Raw genomic sequence first — 12,364 nt, forward strand, 5'->3', positions numbered from 1 at the left:
CCCCGGGGGGCCCGAAGCCGCGAGGATGGGCGCCGGGGCTCGGCTAGGGGATGCTCCCCACGCTGCGCCCCCCAGCCGGGCGGGTCACAGCGCCGGGGCCCCGGGGCAGGAGTTCGCTGCCGGGCCCGGCTGGCTCGACGAGGGCTGCGCGGGGTCTGCCGGCGGGGCTGGGGCGGGGGCGCTCGGACGCTGCTGTGGAGGGTCCGGTTACAGAACCGGCCTCTGGCCCTGTGCTGCTGCCAGGAGCCTTCCCCGGGCCAAGACACTGACTTGGGGGTGGGGTAGAGGCAGCCCCCCAGAGCTCTGGGCCAAGGGGCAGACGGGGGGGCAGCCCCCCAGGGTAAAGGAGTGGGCACCAGGAGGGGTTAGTAACTGCCTGTGGGCCGGGCACTTGGCTTTATTGTAATCCCCCCTCCCATGTCTGTGGAACACCCCCCCCATGCCCCTCAGCAGCACTGGGAGCTGAGCCCCCCCCCAGAACTGGCCAGGGGGGTGGGTTAAGAATGAAACAGACCCTGCTCCCGGCTGGGGGGCCGCAAGCTGCAGAGGGGCAGTGGGTGCTGAGAGCACTTCAGGTGGGCAGCGGCTGCCCCAGGATGGGGGCTCTGGGCTCTGTGCTGTGAATCTTTGCTGGTCCCAGCCTGTGATAGTCGTGCCTGGGACCCCAGCCCCCTCTGGCGGGGGCCTGCACTGCCTGGCAGATGCCGGGTCCACACTCCCAGCTGGGCAGTGTTCCCATCCATAGAGCTGCCCCTCTTCGCTTCCAACCCCACTTTAACTCTCCACTGAGGACCTAACTGTGGGGACCTGCCTGGGCTGTGGCCAGGGGCTCCCTTCCTCCGGGGCAAAAGACCTGCTGGAGTCTCCCATTGCCATCCATGGGTGCTGCTGAGTCCCACTCAATCCACTTGACGAGAGGCCCCATGTCCAGCCCTGCCCCCGGCCTTGGTACGTGGCCACTGTTTGTTGGGGTTGCCCAAGAAACATGGGGGAGCAAAGAGGCTGCAGCAACTAAAGGGTTAATTAATGCCCATTTTGTTGCAGTAAATTTTTTGTGCAATAAAATCCACAGTTGTTTGCGATCCAAAAGCCAGGTGTCTGGGGGTGCAGTTTGAGGCCTCTAGGCTGCTTTCACAACTAACCCAGCGCAGTAGTGACCACTGCTCTGTGCACAATGAGTTTGGTGGGTCTCAGTCCCATTCCACAGCTGGTAGTGAAGGGGCCCTGTGGCTGAGACATCAAGGCCTGCGTGGGTCCTGCAGTCTCTGTGCTGCATTTCCAAGTGCCCAGCAGCCCCATGCGGTGCCTGGTTCTCACAGCTCAGTACCCACAGTACGTAGGGCTCTTTGGAAATCTGGTATCTGCCTGTTACCCCTGAGGTGTTGAGGATTGAACCCAGGACCTCATACACGCAAAGCATGTGCTCTACCACTGAGCTACATCCCCTGATGGGAGGTGGGTTGTTACCCCTGAGGTGCATGTGGCATTCGCCAGGGTGGGGAGGCTGATCCACCTGGCCCTTCTCACCAGTGCTAAATAAATAACTAAACCCCAAAGCCTGAATGTGGAATTTCTGCTGAGGTGACTTCTTTTAAACTCAAGGTTTGACTCTGGGAACAGGAGCTTCGAATGCCAGTGAGATGGCCAGAGACCCCAAGCCGGCATGGATGTGGCCAGGAGCTTATACTGAACCGTACAGTGCAAGCCTTGGAGCAAGGGGGCATGTCATAGATTCAGACAGCTTAAGGCCAGAAGGGATGATTCGATCACCCAGTCTGACCTCCTGTAGAGCATGGGCCAGAGAGTTTCCCCCAGTCACTCTTCCTGCAGTGAGCCCAATGTTTGATTGAAACCTCTCTTCCAGGCAGGCCCCCAGTCTGCGGCTGATTGGTGACGGTGTTATTATTATCTATTATCTGTAGCACTGCAAGGCTCCAGTCAGGGGGCCTTGAGAGGCCATAGGGCCACGTGCCGTGCACACGGAGCTGACTGTCCAATATCATTCCACCCGTCTAAAGTCCCCAGGGATAGCAAGCGCTTTAGTGATGGGAACTGGTCCTAGTAGCCGCAGCTCTTTGTTCTGGGGGGTCACTCTATCGCTTTACCTCTGGCCTTGAGGTTGGGTTTTGACTTTGTGATTGATGTGGCTGAGCTAGAAAGACTGTGTGGGCTAGTGGTTAGAGCAGAAGACCCTCAGTCCTAGGCTCTGTTCCTGCGCTGACACCTTGGGAAAGTTGCTTCCTCTCCCTGGGACTCCATTTCCTCATCTGAAAAGTAGGGATAGTGATTCTTTCCCTGGATTGTTTGCAGTGTGGGGAGATGTCTAAGAGCTAAGTAGTAGCACTTATTACACCCAGCTCAGCCCAGCTCCTGGGTTCTGGTTACAACCAAGTGTGATCCTGGGCAAGTCACTAACCTCTCTGTGCCTCAGTTTACCCAACTGTAAAATAATACTCCACAGTGCTATGGCTGCCTTAATCTGAGGATTTCAAAGCATTTCACAAGTGTGAGTGAGTTAAGCATCACACCCCCCTTGAGAGGCAGGAGAATACTATTATTCCCATTTTTCAGGTGAGGAAAGTGAGGCACAGAGAGGGGAAATGACTTGCCTAAGGAGCCAGTGGCAGAGCCAGAACTAAAACCCACGTCTCCTGACTCCCAGTCCTGTGCATCAGCCACAAGACTCCTGTAGGTGAGAATAATACCGAACTTACGTGCCTTGAGGGCAAGGGCTTGTCTACATGGGGGCATTACGTTTCACTAACTGTAGCTAGTGCGCCCTCAGATAACCTGCGTAAACACAACACAGTTCTTCAGAGCATGCGCGCCGGCTCAATAATATGTACTCCATAATCCGGTTTGCAAGTGTATTAAAGCTCCCTGAGATAGTGAAATGAGCATGTGGCGAGATAGGTTCCCACACGCTAGCATTGCATTCTCCATGGCTGTTGTGGTGGAACGGCAGCTGACTCAAGAGCAGCAGTGAAGGGGTTAAGGTGCTAGTTGCCATGGGGGAAATGTTAGGCCACATTAAGCTTTCCTCCAGGGAAAAGCACAACTGCTGACCACGGCCTGGCACAGCCGGGTGTGTGGAAGCCAGGCAGGCAGGACCAGAGCACACAGGGAGTTAGGCACCTATTTGCCTCTTTAGGCACCTCAATCCACCTTTTAGGCCCCACCGACATTCTCAAAACTTCCCCTCAGCTGCCAGTGAACCCCACAGGCACCCAAGTATCTGCTGGCCCCACAGCTAATGAGCAGCCTGAGTTCTCAAGCCAGGCGTTCGCCACCGGGCCTGAGCCCGTCCATGCTCTCAGGGCGCCTGACAAAGGACAACGGCGGGCGAGCAGGCGGGAATTTGTGTGTGACCTGCTGGCCTTGGGAGACCCAGACTCAAGTCGTGGCTCTGCCTGATCTGCAGCAGGGATGTGAACCCGGGTCTCCCTACCAGCCCAGCGGAGAGCCCCAGCCACCAGGCTGGTCTGGGTGGGGCTGGCTCTCTCTTGTTGGAGCCTTTTCACTTTGTTCCTGGGCCAGGGAGACTGACTCGGTCAGCTGGGGATCAGGGCGCTGCTCCAGGGACTAGCTAGTCAGTTACAGCCGGACCGACCTAACAGGGACCCGCCACCTCTGGGTGAGCGCGTTGGCCCCTGGGTGACAGGCTCCCTTCACAAGCCAGGCCTGGGCTACTTCGGCCACTGACCTGGCCCAGGAGAGGGCTCACACTTCAGGCTCCCAAGTGGAGGGATTCCAGCCTGTCAGCCAAGGCCCCCAGACCTTCAGGGAGCTGGGCGCTGAGCCCTGCCCCCTTGCTCTGCATTTCACTCCTGCTTTGGAAACCCCCTGCTCAGCGGGCTGGCTCCTGCAGGTCCCTGACTCTCCCCATGCATCGAATGGGGAGCCTGGGCACTCAGCTCGGGGCTGGGGACTCCATGAGGTGGCTGTTACAGTGCCCAGCACTGCAGGGCCAGGTACCTCGGTGGGTCTGGCCCTCAGATCGAGAGAGCTCAGGGGCCCTTTTCAATTTGATGAGACTCCTGGAAGCCTTCGGGCCCAGACACCTGTAAGTTACACATCCCTGGGCTAGCTTCTTTTCCCACCTCCTTTCTGATTTGTCCTGCTACAGCGCGCTCAGCACACGTGTGCCGGCCGGGGGGCCTGACCTGGGTTATTGTGGACCCTGAGCTATCAGTGCAGGGCTGGAGCTGTTCCTGGGGGACACGGGGATCCCAGGACGTGTTAGTGAGCAGTTTGTGGAACCATGAGTGAGTGACCCCAGGGGCTCGGTGCTGTAGCCCAGACGTTGTTACGCCTGGGGCAGGGAAAGGGAGATAGGGTGCGGGGGGGAGGCAGCATCTGATGGAGTCAGGTCAGGTGAAAACCTTCCTGTCTCCTGGGGAACCGAAGCTTCCGCCAGCCCCAGCAAGGAGCATTCAGTTCAGTTTCCCGCACACCTCACCTGACAGCATGGATGGAGTGAGGGGGAGGGGGGGGGAGGGGAGGGCCAGAAAGAATCCCCCAGTGGCTCATCTGAATGAGTTGCTGTGTGTCCTCTGGATCTGTATTAGGGTGACCAGACAGCAAATGTGAAAAATCGGGACAGGGGGTGGGGGGTAGTAGGAGCCTATATAAGAAAAAAAACCCAACATCAGGACTGTCCCTATAAAATCGGGACATCTGGTCACCCTAATCTGTATAGCAAAAGAGACTTAACCCCCTGCCCCACACTGGAGCCTGGGCTGGATAAATCTGCCTTTGGATGTGCACGGTTTGCCTGGTTTTTCTCCCATCATCCTCTGCTTTCCCCCAGCTCGGCAGTGGGGCAGGGACTCCGCAAGGGCTGCCCTGCGGGGGGCTTTGAGGGGTGAGAAACAGAAATGCTCTTGCACGTGAGAGAGAGAATTTCGCTCCGGTGACTGATGCTGGATCGACATTTTTAGGGGCAAATCCTGTAGCCACAGAGCAGGCACAGCCAGGGCGAGTGCCCCTGCCCGCTCCTGAGCTGAGGGCCCCCCTCAGGCGTCCGACAGCAAGCGATGGGGTGTGTGTGTGGAGACAGAGATAGATGGACCGTGGCCCATTCCTGCTTAGGCTGCCCCCAGAACTTTCTCCTTGTCGGGGATTTGCAATGCAGCCACCTAACCACTTGGCACAAAGCTAAGACTCGGCAAATTGCTTCTATTTTCTTTCTTCCCTGCCCCTCCCCCTTCCCCCCCTACCCCCCAGCTTCTTGTGTCACAGCCCCAGAGATCTCAGGCAGGAACCAGTTTGCCATTTTCACTGTTGCCCTCCAAGCTGAGGTTTCAGGGAGAAAATTTCCTGTTTCGTGTTCCTTGGATGAGCCCCCCGGTGATGCCCAGGGGGCCTTCCCAGGTTGCTGTTGGGAGGAGGATGCTGGATCGGGCTGGGCTGCACAGGCAGGGGTGTGGAATGCAAAAGGCTGAGGCCCCTGCACGTGGGGAAGGGGAGAGGACAGTGCAGATCTAGTGAGGCTGAAACAAGGACACTTAACTGTGAGTGCAGGGAGTCCAGGTCTTTAGCTTGCAGGGCCTACCTGGCCATCCTCCTGCACCTCCTGCAGTCAGTCACAGCAGTGCAAAGGGTGCAAATCGCTCCTTCCCCGCTTGGCAGCATTTCACGCTTACTTTGCACTGGTGTAAATGGTGACACACGGTGCTGGGCAGTGGAGAACCTGACCCCAAATCTGTGTAATCTCGTGGACCCTCTGGCCTGCACCAGACGGGGCGGAGTGCTCTGCTGTGAAGCAGGAGACTTCCCTGTAGTTCCCCGGCGTTTGTGTGACGAACTGGGAATGTTCTTGATGTTTGCTCTGAATACGGTGTTGGTGCCTCAGTGTCCCCTGTGCAGTTCTTAAGTATCTAGGTGGTGGAATAAGGGTGTGTGATTGCTGCACAGCAAGGGGCCAGTGCCCCTAAATGCCTGGCACTCCGTCTCCTAGCAACTGATGGCCTGGGCTCCTCCTCTGCAAACGTGCCAACTGAAGGTGTTGGAGACAAAGAGATCAGATGACCTCCTGGCCCGGGAAAGGAACTGAGCAGAGAGGAGGGGCTGGAGGAGGTTGTTAGTCTGGAGCTGGCTGATGGCAGACGTGGGGGGTCTGGCTCACTGCCCCCCAGAATGGACCCGGCCGAGGGGTCTGGGTCGCTGTACCTACAAGCTCTGTTTTAGACCCTGTTCCTGTCATCGAATAAACCTCTGTTTTACTGGCTGGCTGAGAGTCACATCTGACTGCAAAGTGGGGGTGCAGGACCCTGTGGCTTCCCCAGGACCCCGCCTGGGTGGGCTCACTGTGGGAAGTGCACGGAGGGGCAGAGGATGCTGAATGCTCCAAGGAGAGACCCAGGAGGTGAAGACTTGTGAGCTTCTTGCCCTGAACAAGTCTGCTCCAAGGGAGAGGAGGCTCCCCAAAGTCCTGACTGGCTTGGTGGGGAGCAGTTCCAGAGCATCGCCTGGTGACTCCGTGACAGTGTGTATGGCTGTGCCAGGGGCAGATGTGACTCAGGCACCCACAGGGAACAGAGATGGAGTAGGAAGGGGCCATTGCAACAGTGTTGGCTTTCTGGCCACTGGCTGGATTCTGATGCGCTTTAACTGGTGTCAATCCAGAGTCACTGCACTGACTCCAGACTTACTCCGGTGTCACTGCGATCTGACTCTGGAGCTGCGGTTAAATGCCGTGAGCTGCTACCCTATGATAGGCCAGGGCTAGTGTAAGCAAGTCAGACTGGTCCCCAAGTGCCCGTGGCGGCCAGGGCTTAGAGGGGCCGTGTGGCAGGCAGTAGGCACAGCTGTGGGTGCTGTGGGGTCTGAGCTCCCCTCTTACCCAGGAGCTGCTGGCTGGGCTGCTCCTGGACTCAGAGTCTCATTGCCTCTGCCTGCGTGCGGACAAGCTCATCAAAACAAGGCTCAGCAGATCGAGCTGCTGCGTGTCAGCACGTGGGGCCTGACCTGCCAACAGGCTGCAGCAGCAGCACCCTGCCCTGCTCAGGGAGCCAGACAGAGCCAAACCTCCTCCCCCTGCCCTGCCCAGGGAGGGCTCCCCGGCCTGCTGCATGGGCCAGGCTCGCTGGGACACATCAGGGCATCATTAGGGAGATCCCAGGGACTCAGCGGAACAGGATTTTGTTTGAGACGTGGATACAGGGTCCTCCTTCTGCCCATCTCCCATTCCCCTTGGAACCTGGGCTATTGGTGCTAGCACAGGAGCAGTGATACAGAATGGCTGGTGTGTCTGCACCCCTGCAAGGTGAGTGCCTGCCTGAAAGGGCTGGGTACCAGCTCTCCTTGGGGAGAGGGGCTGCTTGGGGCTTTGTGTCCCTGCCGAGTCAGCCACAATCTGGACTGAGATCGCTGCTGGATGTGCCAGTCCTCTACCAGCATCACCCGAAGCAGTGCCAGGAGTAGGGCTTGGGGTGGGGTGGGGGTCATCCTCTCAGGGGCTAAGCAGGGTCAGGCCAGTACTTCGATGGGACGGCTGTGGTGCTGTAGGGTGTGGAGGAGTGAGTGCGTGGATGGCATTGCCCTAGCTGGCACCATGCCCCCAATCTGTGCTGCACAGCTGGGAGAGCGCTTGTCAAATGGGACATACCACTGAGCTCGCCCCGGCTTACCCTCTGGCTCTGTGTCTCAGCAGCCCCCGCAGGCCCGGCTGCTGCAGTGCATGTGCCTGTTGTACATGAATCACATCTCCTTCCAGCCAACTGCAAAGCCTGTGCATTTTCACGCCCAATTCCCCCAGACGGGTGTCTCTGGGAACCTAATGTCCTAGCCAAATCCCGACCTGGGTAACTGCCTTCACCCTCTTTAAGTTCCCTCTGCAGCCTCAGATGGGTATTACTTTCTATTTCTCCCACGCTGCTGCAAACTGTTATGCTGTGCCATTCAACATCTGCTGCGTTCCACCCCAGAGGTGGCTGCATTTTAGTGAAGTGAGAGTGCTTTGGGGTAAATTCTCTGGCATGTATTCAGGTGAGATGCTGATTTCAAAGGGGCCATGCTTCCTCCCAATGGTCTCATTCAAAGTCTCCATGGCAGAAGTGCTGCCCTGGAACCAGTGTGTCTGGCTGGCATTCCCGTAGGTACCCAGTTGTATCTAAGGGGTCAAGGGATTTCCTTTCTTTTCAAAATTAAATAATCAGTGATCCTTATGATCAACAACCTCAGATGGAGGCAGGTACGTCAGGCCAGACTGTAGGTTACTGGTTCTCCAATGCCAAGTTGTGCTTCTCGTTCCTACCCCTGCCGGGGCTGAGAACTGGAGCAGGTTGGAAGATTTTCTAGGATACGTTTATTTGTCAGAAAATGAAACCAAACCTTTTTGCAGAAAGGAGAGAGTGAGCGAGAGCCAGAGCATGCCCCGTAGCAGCTGCTCGCCTGGTGGTCGGGCCCTCCCCTGTGCAGCAGGAGACCAAGTGCGAGTCCTTGCCCTGGACCAGGCAGAGGAGAGTGCCGAGGCGTGGCTACGCCGGGGTGGGCTCGCTCTGCTTTCTGCAAGGGCTCGATTTCAGTCCCATGCAGAATGAAAACAAAGTTGGAAGCACAATGGTTTTTGTGAGCTGGAATTCTAGTGCCTCGCCTAGCCCTCGGAGACCCTCTCACTGAAGTCTGGAGGGGAGGGTGCTGGGAGGCTCTGCAGCGTCCCTCTCACAGGATTAGACCCCCCTCCCCCCGCTGCATGTTTGTTCCTCAGAGAAGCCAAAGTCAGCCCTGACCTGCACCCGGAGTGACCTCTGTGAGGTGTGTCTGGGTGTGCGGCAGGCCAGCCTTCAGCTCAGGCCCCGGGAAGTCATTTGACAAGGGAAATATTATTGTTCTGGGCAGGATGCAGTCAGCACCCAGCCACAATTGTTTGGAAGGCTGAATGTTTTCGGCACATTAGCACACAGGCAGCTCGCAGCGGGAAAGCTTCGCCCTGGAGCCTGAACTTGTGCTAATGCGCTCACGTGCGCGTGTGTGTGAGTGTGTGTGTGAGTATGCCTGTGCATATAGACGTGCGTCCGTGAGTCGTGTGTGTCCGTGAGTCTGTGGATGTTAATATGCATGTGCATATATACGTGTGTGTCCGTACATGTGCGTCCATGAGTCTGTGTGTGTCCATGAGTCTGTGTTTATGTGCATATATACGTGTGTGTCCATCTGTTCATGTGTCCATGTGGTCCGTGCAAGTGTGTGTCCATGCATCTGTGTTTGTGTGTGTGCCAGTGCATATATACGTGTGTCCATCAGAGGTGCTGGACCTAGGGGTGCTGGAGTCTGCCACACCCCCCGGCCTGATTTGGTTTCCATCATAGGCAGGGTTTACAGTTTGGTTCAGTGGCTCTCAGCCCCCCACTGTACACATTGTCCCAGCCCCCCTGGTGTCCGGGTGTGCTGCTGTGTGTTGCTGTGCTTGCTGGAGCGCTAACCGTCTGTTGACAGCTGTGAGCATGTGTCAGTGGGAGGGCTGAAGCAGGCCCCGGCCAGGGATGCAGCCTGCTGTGTGCTGGAGGAGCGAGGGGCAGACGTGGAGGGCGCTTTGGGCTGAAGTCTGTGGTGAGTGCCCAGGGGTTGTGCCAGGAAGGGCCCACCCCAGCGTATTACCCCAGGCATGGGTGGACACACCTGCCCCTGCTGAGCGGAGCAGTGCAGTGGTGAGGGAGGAATTCCTCCCCTTGGGAGGGTTACGGATGGCTGGGGAGGAATGTCACAGCTCCGGGTTAATCGCAGTCTTTCCTAACCTGCCTAACCTGCCTGGCATGGAGCACCTGGCAGGATGGGCTCTGCCCTGGCATAGGAGGGAGTTTGCTTCTGTGCCTGCGTCTGCTAACGCAGTGGTTCTCAAAGCCGGTCCGCCACTTGTTCAGGGAAAGCCCCTGGCGGGCCGGGTCAGTTTGTTTACCTGCCGCGTCCGCAGGTTCGGCCAATTGCGGCTCCCACTGGCCGTGGTTCGCTGCTCCAGACCAATGGGGGCTGCGGGAAGTGGCGTGGACCGAGGGATGTGCTGGCCGCCCTTCCCGCAGTCCCCATTGGCCTGGAGTGGTGACCCTCGGCCAGTGGGAGCCGCAATCGGCCGAACCTGTGGACACAGCAGGTAAATAAACCGGCCTGGCCAGCCCCAGGGGCTTTCCCTGAACAAGCGTCGGCCTGGCTTTGAGAACCGCTGTTCTAACGGATCTGGGCACTGGGCTCATTCGGAACAGGGGCAGCTCAAACCAGTCCCCATGGCAGCATGGCACAGTCATTGCCCTGACAGGAAGCCTCTACCAGCTCCAAGCACCCTTCCTCAGCCACTCCACCACACCAGCCCTGTGGGGTGCTTGGCTCAGCCTGGGGGCACCAGCTGGGCTAGGGTGCTGTGCACAGGAGAGGGATGCACTAGCTGGGACACTGCCTCTCTGTAGCGCTTCTCGTTCGAGAGCCTTGTAGCGTTTTACACACGTCCGTGCATTCAGCTCGCAGTGCCCGGGGGGATGCAAGGAACGCGACCCCTGCTTGGGGATGTGGGTGACAGCCAGGATCAGAACCAGCCATATTGGCTCCCACTCCTGTGCTAAGCACCTACCAGGGTGCCAGGTCCGAGGGGGCTAAACACGCCTGCTGCTGAGCTCGGCGTAGCTGGTCTGCAGTGATGGGACACTGGCACATGCTGCCATGAGGTACCCGAGGAGGAATGCACAACACCAGTAGGGAAGGGGTTAATAGACATTCCCTCCAACAGGATACACTGAGAAAGCACAGACCAGCCGGGTGTGAGATCAGCGCCCAAATCCTTCCCAGCCGGCCTGTGGGGAGGAGAACTCGTCACCCGGCTCCATGTCCACCACGGCGTGACGCAGGCCCTGAGTGCCAGGCCAGCTTGGGCACATACCAACAATGCCGATCGTGCCTGAGCCGAGCCGAGCTCCCGCTGCCTTTACCACCCGGGGGCCCAGCCTCTGCACAATGCCCAGGGCCAAAGATGTGCTGTAACACGGGGCTAAATATAGCCTCTTGCGTAACTCGCATGCGCCCAGGCAGGGGCCATGGGCACATGCACATCACATCACACCCAAAGAGCTAATTGAAATAGACACTCTACAGGATGCAGCAGGGTTCATTAAAGCCTAACGAGATGATCCTAATGACTGAGTTATTATAACAGAGGGGAGGAGAATGTGCAGCGTCGGGTTAACCCTGAGTCCAGGGCTGCAAGCTTGGCTGGGGGCAGTTCTCGGGAGGGCATTCGAGGGGTGTTTGTCCAGGGGGGGCGGGACAGACCCGTGTTGGGTTGGAACAAGGGCCAGTGGAGTCTGAGGAGGGCTGTGAAGATTTTTAGGCACTGCAGGAAGTGTTGCCCATAGGGTCTAGATTGACAGGTCCCCTGCAGCCTTCTGATTGGCCCATGCTCGTTATTTAACCCTGGAGGGTGGCCCAGGATGTTGGCTGATTGCTAGTCTTCCACCCAAGCCTGACTTTGAGCCTGATTCCAACTTGGAGTCCAACTCTGATCTCTGCCTGCGACCCCTGCCTGACCCTGGCTCTTGCTGCTTGCTCTGATCCCTGCTTGCTGACTGTCCTGCCTCCTGGCCGTCCCTGCCTTGTGGGTGCCAGCCCGGCTGGGACCACTAGGCCTGACTGCCAAGACACCATCCCGTATGAGGGGTACTGTCACAACCAGGGCGAGGGTGGGCAGGCCAGTGCCTAGGTCAGGGCTTAGAACTGGGGCTGGAGTCTCAGAGCGGTAGGTCAGGATCCCAGGACCAATGCCAGGGGGCAGGAATAGAGCCGGGGTTCAGGGGGCAAAGCCAGCGTCCGTGTCTAGAGTTCATGTGCCGAAGTCAAAGCCAGCTGAGATGCAGGTCCCTCACTGGGGCTTGCTGGGGGTGAGTCCTCACTGCACAGACGCTGCCTGGAACTCCTCCTGGGCTTAACTCGGGCACCGGGAGCAAGCAGGGTGTGGGGAAGCTGGCAGGCCAGCCTTTGGAAGTGCTCCTGCCTGCGTAGTTCCTCTCTGCGAGTCGAGGTAGCAATGCAGACAGCCCGACCGTGGCAGCCGGGTGGTGGCACAGCTGCATCGGCTGGCACAGAGCTGAGGTCGAGTCCAACCCCGCAGAACCTCCTAGGCACTGCCTGCTGAGATGGCTCTGGGGCAGGCTTGTGAGGGGCCCTTGGCCAAGCCACTGAATCCTGCCCTGTCGTAAGCAGCTACTGGGTTTTGGTGCCTCTGGTTTGAGCTGCTCAGCATGAGACCCAGAGGGACTGATTCCCCAAAGCTTTCAGCGTGGACCTCTGGGAGAACCGACTGACTGTGGGGGCTGAGGACTTAGTGGTGGGGCCCTGAGCCCTTTCTGCCTGGTGGTGCTGGTGCTGCACAGACACCGAGTGG

At 58.2% G+C, this 12,364-nt stretch overlaps 3 protein-coding genes across 3 annotated transcripts in view; 2 read left to right on the forward strand and 1 right to left on the reverse strand.

Moving 5' to 3' along the window:
• DCAKD (dephospho-CoA kinase domain containing) overlaps nucleotides 1-12,364 on the forward strand; it is a 153,890-nt gene that overhangs the window by 29,872 nt on the left and 111,654 nt on the right. The window lies entirely within an intron of this gene.
• PLCD3 (phospholipase C delta 3) overlaps nucleotides 1-12,364 on the forward strand; it is a 57,429-nt gene that overhangs the window by 301 nt on the left and 44,764 nt on the right. The gene's annotated exons all lie outside the window — the stretch shown is intronic.
• ADAM11 (ADAM metallopeptidase domain 11) overlaps nucleotides 6,171-12,364 on the reverse strand; it is a 672,244-nt gene continuing 666,050 nt past the window's right edge. Inside the window, exon 28 of the transcript XR_007771471.1 lies at nucleotides 6,171-6,214. The gene's annotated coding sequence lies outside the window, so the exon portion shown is untranslated. The remainder of the gene's footprint in view (nucleotides 6,215-12,364) is intronic.

This window comes from Gopherus flavomarginatus, chromosome 25 (genome assembly GCF_025201925.1).
Source record: "Gopherus flavomarginatus isolate rGopFla2 chromosome 25, rGopFla2.mat.asm, whole genome shotgun sequence".
Taxonomy (NCBI): domain Eukaryota; kingdom Metazoa; phylum Chordata; order Testudines; family Testudinidae; genus Gopherus; species Gopherus flavomarginatus.